Source organism: Oryx dammah, unplaced genomic scaffold (assembly GCF_014754425.2).
Source record: "Oryx dammah isolate SB20612 unplaced genomic scaffold, SCBI_Odam_1.1 HiC_scaffold_12, whole genome shotgun sequence".
In the NCBI taxonomy this organism is placed as follows: Eukaryota; Metazoa; Chordata; class Mammalia; order Artiodactyla; family Bovidae; genus Oryx; species Oryx dammah.
In genome coordinates this window covers 23,057,500-23,077,728 of record NW_024070196.1, presented here as the reverse complement: position 1 = coordinate 23,077,728, position 20,229 = coordinate 23,057,500, and the positions used below count along the sequence as shown (strand labels likewise).

General features: G+C 36.2%; 1 long non-coding RNA gene across 1 annotated transcript; it reads left to right on the top strand.

Moving 5' to 3' along the window:
* Nucleotides 1-5,020: 5,020 nt before the first annotated feature.
* Nucleotides 5,021-20,014, top strand: LOC120870934. The gene is made up of 3 exons (XR_005722899.1): nt 5,021-5,033; nt 13,766-13,770; nt 19,928-20,014. It is a non-coding gene; the product is annotated as an uncharacterized LOC120870934 (long non-coding RNA).
* The last annotated feature ends 215 nt before the right edge of the window (nt 20,015-20,229 follow it).

Below are 20,229 nucleotides of genomic sequence, written 5' to 3'. Positions count from 1 at the left end.
AGTGGCCTTCCATGGGGTTGGGGTACTGAATACAACAGTCCTGGGAGCTGCAGGGTGTGCTGGAATAAGTCCTTTTGAAGGAGGCCAAACTACAGGGAGGGAACACAGACTCACCCATCAGCAGAAAATTGGATTAAAGATTTATTGAGCATGGCCCTACTCATCAGAGCAAGACCAAGATACCCCCACAGTCAGTCCTTCCCATCAGGAAGATTTCATAAACTTCTATTCTTATCCATCAGAGGGCTGTGGGTGTGCTTAGTCACTTATTTGTGTCCAACTATTTGCCACCCCATGGACTATAGCCCACAAAGTTCCTCTGTCCATGGGGATTCTCCAGGCAAGAATACAGGAGTGGCTTGCAATGTCCTTCTCCAAGGGATCTTCCCAACCTAAGGACTGAACCCAGGTCTGCCATATTGAGCCAGATACCTTACCATCTGAGCCTCCATCCATGAGAGGGTGGATAGAATGAAAACCACAATCATAGAACATTAAACAAACTGATCACATGGATCACAACCTTGTCTAACTCAATGAAACTATGAGCCTTGCCATATAGGGCTACCCAAAATAGACAGGCCATGGTGGACAAAATGTGGTCCACTGGAGAAGGGAATGCAAACCACTTCAGTATTCTTGCCTTGTGAACCCCATGAACATAATGAAGAGGTAAAAAGATATGACACTGAAGATGAACTCCCCAGGTCAGTAGCTGCCCAATATGCTACTGCAGAAGAGTGGAGAAATAACTCCAGAAAGAATGAAGAAGCTGAGCCAAAGTGAAAACAATGCCCAGTTGTGGAGAAGTCTGATGATGACAGTAAAGTCTGATGCTGTTAAGAATAAAATTGTATAGGGACCTGGAACAAAATTGCATAAGAACCTATGAAAATTTCATAGGAACCATGGATCAAGGTAAATAGGGAGTGGTCAAACAGGAGATGGCTAGACTGAATATTGACATTTTAACAATTAGTGAACTAAAATATACAAGAATTAGAGAATTTTTTTTTGTTTTGTTTTGTTTTTCTTTATTACCAAATTAACCTGTCTATGACTGTTTCATTCTCCACTGCTTTAGACATCTGTGAGAAATGTCTTTATTCTTCTCTGGCCTTCTCTTTCTTCTCTTATCACCCTGACTATCTTTACAGATTTGTTATTTCTGTATGGATTTCTGCTACTGAGACCTCACCCTGGTTTTCTCAGTTTGTAGAATTTAATTTAGATGACCATTATATCTACTAGTGTGGGCAAGAATCCCTTAGAAAAAATTGAGTAGCCCTCATAGTCAATTCACAGCCCTCAATTCATAGTCCTTACAGAGTCTGAAATGCAGTACTTGGGTACAATCTCAAAAACAACAGAAGGATCTCTGTTCATTTCTAAGGCAAATCATTCAAGTATCACAGTAATCTAAGTCTATGCCTCAACCAATAATGCCAAAGAAGCTGAAGTTCAACAACTCTATGAAGACATACAAGACCTTCTATAACTAACACCAAAAACAAACAAACAAGAAAAGAGGTCTGTTTCATCATAGGAGACTGTAATGCAAAGGTAGGAAGTCATGAGGTGGTTGGAATAAGATGCAAGTGTGCCTTTGGAATATAAAATGAAGCAGGGCAAAGGCGAAAAGAGTTTTGCCAAGAAACACAATGGTCAGAGCAAATACCCTCTTCCAACAACACAAGAGATGATTCTACACATGGATATCCTCAGATCAAAATCAGATTGGTTATATTCTTTGCAGCCAAAGATGGAGAAGCTCTATACAGAGAGCAAAAAGAAGACTGGGATCTGACTGTGGCTCAGATCACGAAATCCTTGTTGTAAACTTCAGACTTAAGACAGAAGGGAAAACCACGAGGCCATTCAGGGATGACCTAAATCCAATCCCTTATGATTATACAGTGGAAGTAACAAATAGATTCAAGGGAGAGATATGATAGAAAGAATGCCAGAAGAACTATGGATGGAGGTTTGTAACATTGTACAAGAGACTGTGATCAAAACCACCCCCAAGAAAAAGAAATGGAAAAAGCCAAAACTGGTGTCTGAGGAGGCCTTACAAATAGCTGTGCAAAGAAGAGAAGCAAAAAGCAAAGGAGAAAAGGAAAGATATAAGCATTTAAATGCAGAGTTCCAAAGAATAGCAAGGAGAGATAAGAAAGCCTTCCTCAGCAATCATTGCAAAGAAATAGAGGAAAACAATAGAATGGGGAAGACTAGAGAGCTCTTCAAGAAAATTAGAGATACTAAGGGAACATTTCATGCAAAGATGGGCACAATAAAGGGCAAAAATCGTATGGACCTAACAGAAGCAGAAAATATAAAGGAGGTGGAAAGAATACACAGAAGAACTATACAAAAGTGATCTTCATGATAGATAACCACAATGAATGATCAATCACCTAGAGCCAGACATCCTGTAGTGTGAAGTCAAGTGGGTCTTAGGAAGCATCACTGTGACCAAAGCTAGTGGAGGTCTTGGAATTCCAGCTGAGCTATTTCAAATCCTAAAAGATGATGCTGTTAAAGTGATGCATTCAATAAGTCAGCAATTTTGAATACTCAGCAGTGGCCATAGGACTGGAAAAGGTCGGATTTTATTCCAATCTCAAAGAAAGGCAATACCAAAGAATGTTCAAACTGCCACACAATTGCACTCATCTCACACGCTAGAAAAGTAATGCTCAAAATTCTCCAAAGTAGGCTTCAACAGTACATGAACCATGAACTTGCAGATGTTCAAGCTGGATTTAGAAAAGACAGAGGAATCAGAAATCAAATTGCCAACATCTGTTGGATCATAGAAAAAGCAAGAGTTATAGAAAAGCATCTACTTCTGCTTAATTGACTACGCTAAAGCCTTTGTGCAGATCACAGCAAACTGGAAAATTCTTAAAGAGATTGGAATACCAGACCACCTTCCCTGCCTCCTGAGAAATCTGTATGCAGCTCAAGAAGCAATAGTTAGAACTGGACATGGAACAACGAACTGTTTCCAAATTGCAAAAGGAATATGTCAAGACTGTGTATTGTCAGCCTGTTTATTTAGCTTATATGCACAGTATATCATGTGAAATGCTGGGCTGGAGAAGCACAAGCTTGAATCAAGATTGCCAGGAGAAATATTAATAATCACAGATATGCAGATGACATCACCCTTATGGCAGAAAGTGAAGAGGAACTAAGGCACCTCTTGATGAAAGTAAAAGAGAAGAGTGAAAAAGCTGGCTTAAAACTCAACACTTAGAAAACTAAGATCATTGCATCCAGTACATCAATTCATGACAAACAGATGGGGAAACAAAGGACACAGTGACAAATTTTATTTTCTTGGGCTCCAAAATCACTTTACATAGTGACTGCAGCAATGAAATTAAAAGACACTTAGTCCTTGGAAGAAAAGCTATGACCAACCTAGATATATTAAATGACCAACCTCTGCATATTAAAAAGTAGAGACATTACTTTGTCAACAAAGGTTCATAAATAAAGTCTTTTGTTTTTCCAGTAGTCATGTATGGATGTGAGATCAACCATAAAGAAAACTCAGTGCAGAAGAATTGATGCTTTTGAACTGTGGTTTTGAAGAAGACTCTTGAGAGTCCCTTGGACCACAAGGTGATCAAACCAGTTCTGACTATTCATTGGAAGGACTGATGCGGAGGGTGAAGTTCTAATACTTTGTGATGTGAACAGCTGACTCATTGGAAAAACCCTGATGCTAGGAATGATTGAAGGTGGGATGAGAAGGGTCCAGCAGAGGATGAGATGGTCTGATGGTATCACCAAATGAATGGACAAAAGTTTGAGCAAGCTACGCGGATTTGGTGGTGGACAGGGAAACATGGCATGCTGCAGTCCATGGGATCACAAAGAGTTGGACACTCCTTAGCAACGGAATTGAACAGAACTTTAAAAAGTGAAAATAGATCATAGAATTGACATTAACCCAAAGTTTATTTTAGAAAAAGTGCTCAAAAATTTCCATCAACCTTCAGATTTTTAGATACCTTTTAAAACGAGTTTGAATCAGAGTTATTATCTCATCTATCATTCACAATTATATAATTTACTTTTTACAATTATATATTTTACTTCCTAGTAAGACAGATCAATTGATACAAAAGAACCATTATTCTAAGGTTGAACACTACTCACTATGCTACTTAGAAAACACACAGTGTAACCCTTGTGGTGTTTTGAAGGGTTTTCTTTCTTTCATAAATATTCTTTGTACTGCTACTGCTAAGTCACTTTAGTCGTGTCCAACTCTGTGTGACCCCATAGACGGCAGCCCACCAGGCTCCCCGTCCCTGGGATTCCCCAGTTAAAAATACTGGAGCTCGTTGCCATTTCCTTCTCCAATGCATGAAAGTGAAAAGTGAAAGTGAAGTCACTCAGTCGTATCTGACTCTTAGCAACCCCATGGACTGCAGCCTACCAGGCTCTTCCATCCACTGGATTTTCCAGGCAAGAGTACTGGAATGGGGTGCCATTGCCTTCTCCGATTCTTTGTACTAATTGGTTCCTATTTCAGTTTCCATTTTCATCAACGTATATCCTTAAATAATGCATTCTCAAATCTCTTCTTGTTCACTATGTATCAGTTAGTTGCAATTACTCATAAAAAGAAGGAGATATTTTCAAGTACAGTTATTTTTTAAAAATGGAACCATGGTGGATTCATGTTGATGTATGGCAAAACCAATACAGTATTGTAAAGTAAAATAAAATAAAATCTGAAAAAAAAAATAAAATGGAACTTCTAAAGAAGCAGCCAGTTATTTTGGGTTTATTTTGAGCCCTATCTCTACTAGAAAATATTGCAATAAAAAATCAATCTCAGTTTTTATGATGTTAAAATCATGGTATAAGCCAAAAAGTAAGTTGTTTTTTTATAATGAACATTTATTCATTCAATTTTGACAATTACTAGATATGTATTCTATATTTTTATTAAAATAATTTTTATTAAAATAATATCAATTTGTTTATTCTACAAAATATCTCTGCTACTTGTAAGAGGATGCTTTAAAGTCATGGGATTTGAATTCTTATATTTTAAATTATAGTTGTATGCACAGGTCAAGAACCCTTGTTACTGGAAATTTTTCTTGTTGTCACCAAAGTTCTGTTACATCCTAAGACTTTTATAAAGAAAACCTATACTGACAAGATAGAGAAGTGCATGATGTTTTCTAGTTAGAGCTGCTATACAGAACTGTGATCCATTATCCACCTGAGAGCCATAAAGATGCTCAAACAACTTTACTCCGCCATGTCTGATAATTATGTAATAAAAAAGCCAGGTTATTTCAGCACATAAAATGGTTTAACGTGATTAATTTTCTGAAAGCTTAAATTGAAAGTGCATGAGAATCATTAAGACCATGCTTGGCCTGGGTTGTGAAAATCCATTACTGCTCTTCTCTGATACATCTCTTAAAATCTAGCACTTTTGTGCACTTTCTTTTTAATTATTAAGAACCATAGGTATGTCTATATATCCACATGAATATCCAACTCATCATATGAAATATACTTTTCTGTACAAATTTTTTTTTCATAAGTTCTGTTCTCTCTCTCAGAGCTACTCATAACTTTCTGTGTATTTCCTCATTAGAAAGTATGAAAAATGTTTCTTCAATGGTAAATATAATGTTAAATCATCATGAGTTATTTAACATTGCTGATACCGCTAGACACTGTCTGAGATATTGTTAGAATATATCATCTGGGTTTTTTATTCTTCAACTTTTAGTTTAGTTAGGGGAAAAGATTTATTGAGCCTGGAAGGTGGGTGCTACTACCCGTTTCTCAACAGTAAACAGACTCTCAATCAATACACTGAGCTGCTGATGTCTGGCCTCTAGTCATACAGTTCTAACAGATCCTCCAGGCCCATATTCTCCTGTTCTTCATTGCCCAAGGCAGCCTTACTGGAAAGTGTTGCTGTGTATACAGGTCATTACCAAATTTTGACTGTTAAAGAAAACAATTACAACACACACAGAAAAAAAATATAAAAATCTTCAAACTTAAAGTTATGTCTCATTTCTAAAGTCTTGCTGATCACACCATGATGGAAAATGGAAGGAGGCGCAAACGTCCACCAAAAGTGATTGTCCTTTACTCTAACCTAACCTCACTTCCTGCCTGCTTGGCCTCACCTCAGTCTTCTCATCCTTTCTCCTACTCTGTTTTCAAAGCATCATCTGTCAAGCACCAATGTCCCACTTATATCACTTTACAGAGCAATTTAATTCTTATTTACCTATCTCCCATGTGCATGTCTGTGAGCTAATTTGGTTCAGTCGTGTCCGATTATTTGTGACCCTATGGGCTGTAGCCCACCAGGTTTCTCTGTCTATGGGATTCTCCAGGCAAGAGTACTGGAGTGGGTTGCCATGTCCTCCTCCAGGGGATCTTCCTGACCCCAGGGATCGAAACTGCATCTCCTGTGACTCCTACACTGGAGGCAGATTCTTTACCACTGAGCCACCAGGGAAGCCCATCTCCCATGTAGATAATAGCAAAGGTGCCATGTGCCTCAATTTTAATCACCAAAGAGGCCAATCCAGATTAGTTTCCTCCAGTAAAGATTAGAATGATGCTGCCCTCTCAGAGCAAGTCATTTCAATCATTTCAACCACAAGCAACTATTTAAAATAACTTTTTTCCCCCTTTTCACTAACTTAGTCAGAGAGGAGCATTCATTCAATACCTGGTATACCCATTCATTAACATTGCATTGTCATGACACTGTATACCCTTTTCATACAATGAAAAGAATGATCTCATATTAAAATGTGTCATTAGTGTTCTTTCAAAGGGACCCTTAAATGCTGCCTTTTTCTATTTTGGTAGAGGTATAAAGTCAACCTAAATGAAATACTTTCACTATTTTAATATTATATATTCAGGGTTATCACTATTTATATTTATATTGACATGTTCTTTTAACTAGATCTATCACTGAACTATAACTGACTTTGTGTGGGTTTGGTTAATAATATGAACTAACATTAAAATGAGACTGGAAATACATATTTAATAACACCTTAATAACATTTATATAAAAAGTATTTTTTCCATGAAACAGATGCTATCAGTTCAGTTCAAGTGCTCACTTGTGTGCGACTCTTTGAGACACCATTAATCTCAGCATGCAAGGCCTCCCTGTTCACACCAACACCTGGAGTTTATTCAAACTCATGTCCATCAGGTCGGTGATGCCATCCAGCCATCTCATCCTCTGTAGCCCCCTTCTCCTCCTGCCCCCAATCCCTCCCAGCAACAAGGTCTTTTCTAATGAGTCAACACTTTGCATGAGGTGGTCAAAGTATTGGAGTTTCAGCTTCAGCATCAGTCCTTCCAATGAACACCCAGGACTGTTCTCCTTTAGGATAGACAGGTTGGATCTCCTTGCAGTCCAAGGGACTATCAAGAGTCTTCTCCAACCCCACAGTTCTAGAGCATCAATTCTTCGGCACTCAGCTTTCTTCACAGTCCAATTCTCACATCCATGCTTGACCACTGGAAAAACAATAGGCTTGACTAGGCAGACCTTTGTTGGCAAAAAATGTCTTTGCTTTTAAATATGCCATCTAGGTTGGTCATAACTTTCCTTCCAAGGAGTAAGTGCCTTTTAATTCCATGGCTACAGTCACCATCTGCAGTGATTTTGGAGCCAAAACAAACAAAGTCTGACACTGTTTCTATTGTTTCCCCATCTATTTCCCATGAAGTGATGGCACTGGATGCCATGATTTTCGTTTTCTGAATGTTGAGCTTTAAGCCAACTTTTTCACTCTCCTCTTTCACTTTCACTGACTTCAGGCTCTACTACAAAGCCACAGTCATCAAGACAGTATGGTATTGGCACAAAGACAGACATATAGATCAATGGAACAAAATAGAAAGCCCAGAGATAAATCCACATACATATGGACACCTTATCTTTGACAAAGGAGGCAAGAATATACAATGGAGTAAAGACAATCTCTTTAACAAGTGGTGCTGGGAAAACTGGTCAACCACATGTAAAAGAATGAAGCTAGATCACTTTCTAACACTGCACACAAAGATAAACTCAAAATGGATTAAAGATCTAAATGTAAGACCAGAAACTATAAAACTGTTAGAGGAGAACATAGGCAAAACACTCTCTGACATAAACCACAGCAGGATCCTCTACGATCCACCTCCCAGAATTCTAGAAATAAAAGCAAAAATAAACAAATGGGATCTAATTAAAATTAAAAGCTTCTGCACAACAAAGGAAAACATAAGCAAAGTGAAAAGACAGCCTTCCGAATGGGAGAAAATAATAGCAAATGAAGCAACGGACAAACAACTAATCTCAAAAATATACAAGCAACTCCTGCAGCTCAATTCCAGAAAAATAAACGACCCAATCAAAAAATGGGCCAAAGAACTAAATAGACATTTCTCCAAAGAAGACATACGGATGGCTAACAAACACATGAAAAGATGCTCAACATCACTCATTATTAGAGAAATGCAAATCAAAACCACAATGAGGTACCTCTTCACACCAGTCAGAATGTCTGCGATCCAAAAATCTGCAAGCAATAAATGCTGGAGAGGGTGTGGAGAGAAGGGAACCCTCCTACACTGTTGGTGGGAATGCAAACTAGTACAGCCACTATGGAGAACAGTGTGGAGATTCCTTAAAAAATTGCAAATAGAAATGCCTTATGACCCAGCAATCCCACTGTTGGGCATACACACAGAGGAAACCAGAATTGAAAGAAACACATGTACCCCAATGTTCATCGCAGCACTGTATATAATAGCCAGGACATGGAAACAACCTAGATGTCCATCAGTAGATGAATGGATAAGAAAGCTGTGGTACATATACACAATGGAGTATTACTCAGCCATTAAAAAGAATACATTTGAATCAGTTCTGATGAGATGGATGAAACTGGAGCCAATTATACAGAGTGAAGTGAGCCAGAAAGAAAAACACCAATACAGTATACTAACACATATATATGGAATTTAGGAAGATGGCAATGATGACCCTGTATGCAGGACAGCAAAAAAGACACAGATGTGTATAGTGGACTTTTGGACTCAGAGAGGGAGAGGGTGTGATGATTTGAGAGAATGGCATTGAAACATGTATAATAACATGTAAGAATCGAAATGCCAGTCTATGTCTGATGCAGGATATGACACGCTTGGGGCTGACGCGCGGGGATGACCCAGAGAGATGTTGTGGGGAGGGGGGTGGGAGGGGGATTCATGTTTGGGAACGCATGTACACCTGTGGTGGATTCATGTCAATCTATGCCAAAACCAATACAGAATTGTAAAGTAAAAATTAAAAATAAATAAATAAATTAAAAAAAAAAAGAAAAGTAAAAAAAAAAATAAAAGGCTTTTTAGTTCCTCTTCACTTTCTGCCATAAGGGTGGTGTCATCTGCATATCTGAGGATATTGATATTTCTCCTGGCAATCTTGATTCCAGCTTGTGCTTCTTCCAGCCCAGTGTTTCTCATGATGTACTCTGCTTATAAGTTAAATAAGCACGGTGACAATATACAGCCTTGACGTACTCCTTTTCCTATTTGGAAGCAGCCTGTTGTTCCATGTCCAGTTCTAACTGTTGCTTCCTAACTTGCATACAGGTTTCTCAAGAGGCAGGTCAGGTGGTCTGGTATTCCCATCTCTTTCAGAATTTTCCACAGTTCATTGTGATCCACACAGTCAAAGGCTTTGGCATAGTCAATAAAGCAGAAATAGATGTTTTTCTGGAACTCTCTTGGTTTTTCCATGATCCAGTGGATGTTGGCAATTTGATCTTTGGTTCCTCTGCCTTTTCTAAAACCAGCTTGAACATCAGGAAGTTCACCATTCACATACTGCTGAAGCCTGGCTTGGAGAATTTTGAGCATTACATTACTAGCGTGTGAGATGAATGCAATTCTGCGGTATTTTGAGCATTCTTTGGCATTGCCTTTCTTTGGGACTTGAATGAAAACTGACCTCTTCCAGTCCTGTGGCCACTGCTGAGTTTTCCCACATTTGTTGGCACATTGAGTGCACAATTTGACAGCATCATCTGTCAGGATTTGAAATAGCTCCACTGGAATTCCATCACCTCCACTAGCTTTGTTCATAGTGATGCTTTCTAAGGCCCAGTTGACTTCACATTCCAGGATGTCAGGCTCTAAGTGAGTGATCACACCATCGTGACTATCTGGGTCATGAAGATCTTTTTTGTACAGTTCTTCTGTATATTCTTGCCACCTCTTCTTAATATCTTCTGCTTCTGTTAGAGCCATACCATTTCTGTCCTTTATCGAGCCCATCTTTGTATGAAATATTCCCTTGGTATCTCTAATTTTCTTGAAGAGAATTCTAGTCTTTCCCATTCTGTTGTTTTCCTTTATTTATTTGCATTGATCACTGAGGAAGGCTTTCTCATCTCTCCTTGTTATTCTTTGGAACTCTGCATTCAGATGCTTATATCTTTCCTTGTCTCCTTTGCTTTTCACTTCTCTTCTTTTCACAGCTATTTGTAAGCCCTCCTCAGACAGTCATTTTGCTTTTCTGCCTTTCTTTTCCATGGTGATGGTCTTGATCCCTGTCTCCTGTACAATGTCACAGACCTCTGTCCATAGTTCATCAGGCACTCTGTCTATCAGATCTAGTCCCTTAAATCTATTTCTCACTTCCACTGCATAATCATAAGGGATTTGATTGAGGTCATACCTGAATGGTCTAGTGGCTTTCCCTACTTTCTTCAATTTAAGTATGAATTTGGCAATAAGGAGTTCATGATCTGAGCCACAGTCAGCTCCCAGTCTTGTTTTTGCTGACTGTATGGAGCTTCTCCATCTTTGGCTGTAAAGAATATAATCAATCTGGTTTTGGTGTTGACCATCTGATGATGTCCATGTGTAGAGTCTTCTCTTGTGTTGTTGGAAGAGGGTGTTTGCCATGACCAGTGCATTTTCTTGGCAAGAGTGTATTAGTCTTTGCCCTGCTTCATTCCGCATTCCAAGGCCAAATTTGCCTGTTATCCCAGGTGTGTCTTGACTCACTACTTTTGCATTCCAGTCCCCTATAATGAAAAGGACATATTTTTTGGGTCTTAGTTCTAAAAGGTGTTGTAGGTCTTCATAGAACCATTCACCTTCAGCTTCTTTAGCATACTGGTTGGTGCATAGGCTTGGATTACTGTGATATTGAATGGTTTGCTTTGGAAACGAACAGAGATCATTCTGTCGTTTTTGAGATTGCATCCAAGTACTGCATTTCTGACTTTTAATATTTATCATAAATTTCTTATGGGGGTTTTATTTGCTAATTTGCTCACAAATGTCAAGCACACTCCTAACTTTCTTTTTCTTCAGCTGAACTATTTAAGTGTTTGGAGAATAGTAGGATATTGTTAATGAAAATTCTGATAGCTTCATCATAACTTTAGTCTCCCATCTCTAGTTATTTATTTTTGTCAATTTGTAGTTCTTTTTTAGTTTAACACTCGTGTTACTGATTGGCATCATCATAATCCAGGCAAATCTGAATTAAAATAAAGAGAGTTATTTATAACAAATATCATAGAGATCATTAATTAATCCTCTTTTAGTAAACAAGGCAGAAAAACAAGCAAGTTCAAAGAAGATTGTATTAGTGGAAAGGTGCTAATTGAAAGATCACTCAAGGGATGGCAATGTTTTAAGCATCAAAACTGAAAAAAGCAATAAGTAATAGAATTCCTGAAGAGAGTCATTATAGTTGAAGAGAAAAAGTATTTCATATATCAGAATCAAGTCAAATAAATGGAAAGAACAAATAAGTAGAAATGAGCTTGAGAAAACAGATTTTCACTAAGTTGCTACATAAAACTTTCCACATGGTTAAAATGTTTGTTAGGCTTTCCAGGTGGCACTGCTCAGAGTCTCAGTGAGTCCAACTCTATGAATCCATGGACTGTAGCCTGCCACGCTCCTCTGTCCATGGGGTTTTCCAGGCAAAAATCCTGGAGTGGGTTTCCTTTTACTTCTTCAGGGAATCTTCTCAAATCAGGAAACAAACCTGGGTCCCCTGAACTGCAGACAGATACTCTACCAGCTGAGCCACCAGGGAAAAATCCACCTGCCAATGCAGAAAATGGAAGATTCTTGGGTCAGGAAGATCCCTTGGTGTAGGAGATGGCAATGCACTCCAGTATTCTTGCTTGGAAAATTCCATGGACAGAGGAGCTTGGCAGGCGACAGTTCAGGGGCTGCACAGTTGAACATGACTGAGCGTCTAAGCACGCATACAGAGAATGTTTGATTTGAAGTCCTCCTGTAAACCCAACTTTTCATTCAGTGTTAAAAATTTATATCGACACCATAAGTCTACACTTACTAGCATCGGGTTTAGGCATAACTAATACTCAGAATGAGTAAATTACACTACTTTCCCCTCGCCTGTTTTCCCAGATAATTATAGTATACTGAAGAGTTACACTAATTCATTAAGACATCGTGGGCTTTCCCCTGATCTAAGAAAACTGTCATTGTCCAATAATAGCATCTAAACTTTTATTTTCAAATACAACACAAGGAATTTCTGGTACCAGTAAAGGCTCCATCCTTCATCAATTAATATAAATAATATCAGGCCTTCTAATTATTAAGCAAAATTAAAAGGGAGAATTGGACATGTGTTATGTGGCAAAGTTTCATGACCATTGTTTAGTCTTTGGTTTTCTTTTATAAGAAAATGAGAGTTTTCCTTTTTACATGTACCCTCCCTATACAGGCTTGATAAAACCTTTCATCAAAATATGTACCTTCTACATTATACTATCTCCATGACTAATAGTGGACTTACAGTCTTATATACTGTTTGCTACAATAAACTGAATTCCTGTTTAAAAAAAAAAAAAAGGAAAATGAGAAGAATTTTTTTCTATCTTTGAAAAAAAATCACATTTGAAGCAATAACCATATCTGGGGCAAAAATCTAGCATATATTTTAAATTTAAAAAGAGTGAAACTATATTTATTGAAATCATTTTGAGTCCTAGCAAATATAAAATGTTGACACAGGTGGAATTATTTTACAGGTGAAAGTTTCAGTTTTTCCCCCAAATGAGGGCAGTTAATTAACATTCTACCAAGCTGGTTTCAGTGTTCCTCATTAGCTAACTTTCAATTGTCTATATCAAGCCTGTCTTTCTGCTAAAGTTCTTTGTCAGCTGAGTAATCTACTTAAAATAATTCGTATTCTGTTGGTATAGAGCAAAGTGTGTAAAACAGAGATATAACTAGAGACTCATCAGCTAGATTGGGACTCTTTAAAAGTGAGTTTACCTGGTGTTCTCTGCTCAATGTATTTTGCAGTTGAAACATTTCAGGTTAAATATAGTCACAGAGGCACAATATTATTTCTACATTCTCTATAAATGACTATATTTTTGTCTTGGTCATTCCAGATCTTTAAAAAAGTACAGTCAAGTATCTTTTTTTTTTTTTTTAAGCTTCATAAGCCTTAAAGGAAATTCCACAATAATTATATTTAAAGGACAATTTCTCTCATTTCTTCTATTCAGGAAACAGAAGTTTATTGAAAGCCCATAGTGGATTAGATGCTGTTTTGTACTTTCACGCATTATCTCCTTTAACTGTGACAACAAATCCATGAGGTAGATATTGTTTATCCTCTTATTTCAAATTTCAAACTGTGTATACAGCATTTCCCATTTAGTAAGTGAAGCATTTGTGATTTTGAATGATATTGTCTGTTCAACAATTCAGAGATCTAGAAACTGTCATATATTATCTTTCTTTCTGTTATCTCATGATTTTTAATGAAAACTCAAAGTCCCACTGAAGAAAATGAAGGTATAATCTTTAGGGTTTTTTGTACTCATTCAGTATCACCTTGTAAGATCCCAGAAGACTGAATCAGAAAGAGGCAATTCAGCATTTATTAATTCAACAAACACTTATTCAACTTCTATGTTGTACTCACTGTTACTGACTGACTCTTGGGGAAATTAGTAACAAGAGCAAAAATTCAGGCCCTCATGGGCCTTACAATTTAAAACAGGAGCCATCTTCTCTGCCTTTACTTGATCAGTCACCATATAGATTCAGTTGTACACATATCAGACATTATTGGGAGTGCTAATGATCAAGTGACAAAGGTTTCTTCTCTCAAATTATAATCTAGTGGGATGAGAAAATAAAACCAAAAATAATCAAATTACTGGGGTAGGAAATCTGTTCATCTTGTTCATCATTGTATATTCAATGTCTAGATTAGGAAAAGAAAAGAACTAACCTCCTGCAAATGATGTTTTAAAAATTAGAAATTCTTATTAGATATTTTTATTCTCAGAAGTTTCTCTTCATTGTCATATGTCAAGTATTTCACCACATAGATCTCTCACTCTTACTTTCTAATCATTTTTACTTCATATCTCTAAGCTGGCATAATCATGTCTTAAAAAGTAAACTCGTATAACACAGGTAAGAGAAGAGGCCACATGGGAATTTCAGCTTCCAAGACAAACACTTAACAATTGTATTCACAGTGAAACTCTTTTTTGGGGATGAGTGCTGGATGAGAAGAGGTATTGTTGTGACTGAAAAATATTTTGGTTATTACTTAGAAAGGAAAAGGAAAAATATAGAACATGTATCTGGCACCTAAATCTCTTTTGACTCAGAAACCAATCTATTGCAATCTCATATCAGTGTTCTCAAAATTTTTGACCTCCAGGTCCCCTTTACAGTTTAAAAAAAAAAACCCCGAAGTTTTTTTTTTATTTTGGTTAAATTTATTGGCATTTATCAAATTAGAAATTAAAATTAAGAGACATTTAATACACAGTAATATGCAGACATTTCAAAACCTTCTGAGCAAAGACTTTATTTCATGTTATGCAGAATTTAAAGTCAGTACCATGTACTTTTAAGATAAAAAGTTTAATTACTAAAATTAATCTAGAAATTTGATATTTCTTCCAGAATTAAATAAAAAGTCATCCAGCCTTGTAGTCCTTTCATATTTCTATGGTTATTTTTGGTCCATATTATTTCCATACACATTATTAAAGCACATTGTTAGTTTCTACAGAAAATAATCCTACTGGATTTAAAATTTAATATGTTCAATCTATAAATAAATTGATCCTTAACAATTCTGAATCTTCAAAGTCATGAAAATGACTTAATCTATTTGTTTAGGTTTAATTTAGTTTTTCCTACATATGCATTTTCAATGTAGAGCCATTATACATATTCCGTTAGATTTATTCCTATAAACATTTACTGCTATAGTAAATAGCTAGTTATTAGTATACTTTCTATGTTATCTATAATTGTTTAAAAGTAACTGATTTGTATACATTGGTCTTGTATCCAGAAACTTTGCTAAAGTCACTCATTAATTCTATTAGTTTCTGTGAATTTTTTACCTTATAGTTATACAATCATGTTGTTTTCAAGTAATAACATTTTTTTTCTCTTTTGATTCTTTTCAATTTTATCACTTTTTAAAAAAACATTGCCCTTGCTATTTTCATCAAGTTTGTTTGCTGTTCTTTTATAAACATCAATTTTCAACTTTAAAAAAATGTATGCAATAATACTGCATATTACTTTCTAAGCACATCTTAGGTACATGTCAAATGTTTAATACGTTCTATTTTCAACCATCCAATGTCATTGCAGTCTTTATTTTGAAACTAGTCTGCTCATACATTTAGCAATGTCATATCTATGCAGAATTTCCATTGATTTAATTTTCTTTCAGTTTTTGACAATCTATCTTTAAGTATGAAATAGAGAATATTTATGCCTGTTTCAGTGCAAATATATTTGCATTAATTTTACCATCTTACTGAAGTGTTATTTACTCTGCTCATATCATGCTTCTTTTTCATCTTCATCCTTCTTTGCAATCTGTTGAAGTATTAAGTTTCTCTTTGTTGGGACTGTCTATTCCCCTTAACAAAACTCTAACAGAAATCAATATATCTCTTTTCTTCCCCTAGAAATAATATTCCTAAAATTTTAAGTCACTTTCCTATCATATTATCTTTGCTATCCACTATTTTTACTTCCTTGTTACTTTAAGCCCAATTATATATTATTATTAATATTTCACATCATTGTTTAGGGAAGCATATTTAAAATTTTTCTGATTATCCATTCTTCTTGCTTCTTCTTTATCATTTTCCTGAAACACATTCCTCAAAAGGCCCTTTGATGGGTCTGTCAGTAGTAAAATCTTTCCCCTTTTACATTTGAAATATATTTTCATTTCTCCATCATCTTTAAATCTTAGTCTATTGCACTTAAAATTATAAACTTTATCACTTACAAGCCATTATTCCATTGTGTATGGCTTAAATTGCTGCTGTTGTTAAATCAAAATAACTCACTTCTTTGGAAACAAACTCTTCATTCTCAATGTGTTTAGTGATTAAAAAGTTCACTATGGTATTTCTTGATGTTGATTAATTTTTCTATAGCCACTGTGGGATTAATTGTACTTTCCAAGCCTGAAATTGTATGCTTTCATGTTGTCTTTAAATTCTCCAATGTTCTCAGCAAGTATCTTTGAAATATTATCTTTCCCATTCTCTCTATTCCTTCATTTGGAAAACTTGATTATTAACAGATATACATATAATGTCTTATCATGATTGCTTGTATCTTGATGTCTCTTTAATATACTTAAATTATATTACATATTTTATTTTTAAAATTTTTATTTTGTTTTTGTAAGAATACAACATGAGATTTACCCTGCATTTTAATTGACATGTTGATTCCTCCTTTTTTCTCCCACACAACATAAAATCAACAATTAACTCTTTTCTATATTGTCTCCTTTTACCATCCACTAATCCACCAAAATCTCTCACCTGAACATTAGTAGTTTCCTGGTTGGGATTTCTGTAAACATTCTAAATCACTCCTCCCCCAAACTGTTTTTATCGTGATTATTTTGTTTACGATGAGTATGTCACTCGTCTTAAAAATCCATCAATACCATTCATTCGTTCCCAGAACATAGTTGAGCATAACTCATGTGATATTAGAACCCAAATAATAATACTGTACCTTTACCTACTTACCTCTTGGATATCTCCTCAGGCTCTGGCTTTCTCGTATCCTGGGATGTAACAAGCTACTTCCTGCTCAATGATTTTATAGACTCTGTTTCTTATGTCTGATTCAACCTTTTTTTTTTTTTTAAGTCTGGTAGAATCCTGTTTTCATTTTTATTCCTCTAAATATCACATAATCTTCCTTGTTACACTCTATTTAGTTAGTCATTCCCTTTTTCCCATAATATTCATTGATTGAATCATAACTTTGACTTGTAATTCATATGTCTAGCTCTCTGCTTAAATCCCAGGTCTCAGCTAAATGACTCTTGTTTTAAAAAATAAACCTAATCTTAATGTTTTTTGGACATAAAATTATATTGTCAATTATATGTTGAAGAACTGATGCTTAGAGACTCATAATCAAATATTTTAGTATGAGTTGGGGAACTAAAAGTAGCTTATTTCATGAGCAACTTAATTCTGTGAAAGATCAGTCTTCACTTTAATTGTTTAACAAATTAATTTCAGCTATTCATTGTGAATTTTACTATATTTACAAATGGCTGTTTCAATATGTTCACATAAAGAAACATTAATATTTAGCAATTTTCATTCTTAAAGGGATAAACTTGAATTGTATCCTTATTAGTATTTTTTGGATTTTCATGTTTTTTTTTTTTTTGGCAGGGAGCAGGAGATGGTGAGTGTTATTCATTAGTATTTTTCTCATGTTTTTAATTCTTTTTAATAAATGACCATAAATTTGAGGGAGGGCAATCATAAAACTCAAGTGACAGAAATCAAGTCTAATTCTAAAGTACTTGCTTATAGTATTTCTTTGACTTTATTATATACAATAAAGAGATTTGGAATGTGTAGAGCGAGTACAAGGTCTAACTATAAGAAACAACTAGGAGAAAAAAACATGCTTAAAGCAGTTATTAATACATTTACCTTAACTTTCTCAAGAATGGCATGAAATTTTCTTCAATAAAATAAGCTTACTTAATTGTGTTTCCCATTGGTTGTTCAGTCACTTGGTCACTTGACACACTTGGTCACGTCCAGCTCTGGGATGCCATGGGCTGCAGCACACCAGGATCTTCTGTTCTTCACTATCTCCTGTATTTTGCTCAAATTTATGTCCATTGAGTCAGTAATGTTATCTAACCATCTCTTCCTCTGCTGACCTTTTCTCCTCCTGCCATCAGTCTTTCCAGCATGAAGGTCTTGTCCAGTAAGTTAGCTCTTTGCATCAGATGACCTAAGTATTGGAGCTTCAGCTTCAACATCAATCCTTCCAATAAATATTCAGAGTTGCTTTCCTTTAGGATTGACTGGTTTGATCACCATGCAGTCCAAGGGATCTCAAGAGTCTTTTCTAGCATCACAATTCAAAAGCACTAATTCTTCAGCCATTAGCTGTCAGCCATAAAGAAGTTATGGTCCAACCTTCACATCCATTCATGACTACTGGAAAACCCATGGCTTTAACTATACAGACTTTTGTTGGTAAAGTGATATCTGTGCTTTTCAATCTGCTGTCCAGGTTTGTCATAGCTTTCCTTCAAAAGGAGCAAGCGCCTTTCAGTTTTATGACTGCAGACACCAACTGCAGTGATTTTGGAATCCAAGAAAGTAAAATCTGTCAGTCTCACCACTTTTCCTCTTCTATGTGACATGAAATGATGGGATCGGATGCCATGATCTTAGTTTCATGAATGCTGAGTTTTAAGCCAGATTTTTCACTCTCCTCTTTCACCTTCATCAAGAGGCTCTTTAGTTTGTCTTTACTTTCTGCTATTAGAATGGTATCATCTGCACATCTGAGGTTGTTGTTATTTCTTCCAGAAATCTTTATTTCAGCCTGTGATTCATACAACCCAGCATTTTGCATGATGTATTCTGCATACAAGTTAAATCAGGAGGGTGACAATATACAGCCTTTTCATACTCCTTTCTCAATTTTGATCCAGTCAGTTGTTCCATGCCCAGTTCTAACTATTGCTTCTTGAGCTGAATACAGGTTTCTTAAGAGGCAGGTAAAGTAGTCTGGTATTCCCATCTCTTCAAGAATTCTCCAGTTTGTTGTCATCCTTACAGTCAAAGGCTTTAGCATAATCAATGAAGCAGAAGTAGATTTTTTTTTTTTTCTGGAATTCCCTTGCTTTCTTCATGATCCAACGAATGTTGTCAATTTGATCTCTGGTTCTTCTGACTCTCTGAAACCCAGCTTGTACATCTGTAAGTTTTCACTTCACATATGTTTGAAGCATCTCTTGAGGGATTTTGAGCATTACATTGCCAGAATGTGAAATGAGAACAATTGTGTGGTAGTTCAAATATTCTTTGTCATTGCCCTTCTTTGGAATTGGAAACTTCTCCAGTCCTGTGGCCACTGCTGAGTTTTCCTAATTGCTGACATATTGAGTGCAGCACTTTAACAGCATCATCTTTCAGGATTTGAAAAAGCTCAGCTGGAATTCTATCACCGCCACTAGTTTTCTTCATAGAAATGCTTTCTAAGGCCCACTTGACTTCACACTCCAGCATATCTGGCTCTAGGTGATTGACCACACCATCATGGTTATCTGGGTCATTAAGATCTTTTTTGTATAGTTTTTCTGTGAATTCTTGATACCTACTCTTAATTTCCTCTGCTTCTGTCTACTTCCTTACTATTTCTGTCTTTTATCTGTCCATCCTTTCATGAAGTATTCCATTGATATCTCCAGTTTTCTTGAGAATATCTCTAGTCCTTCCCATTCTTTTTTTTTCCCCCCTCTATGTCCTTGCATTGTTCACTTAAGAAAGCTTTCTTATCTCTCTTTGCTATTCTTTGGAACTCTGCATTCAATTGGATATATGTTTCCCTTTCTCCCATGCCATTTTTCCCTCAGCTATTTATAAAACCTCAGAAAACTACTGTGCCTTCTGACGCTTCTTTTTTTACGGGATGATTTTGGTCACTGCCTCCTGTAGAGTGGTACAAACCTCTGTCAGTCACTCTGTCTACCAGATCTAATCCCTTGAGTCTATTTGTCACCTCCACTGTATGACCAGAAGGGACTTGATTTAGAATATACCTGAATGATCTAGTGATTTCCCCTAC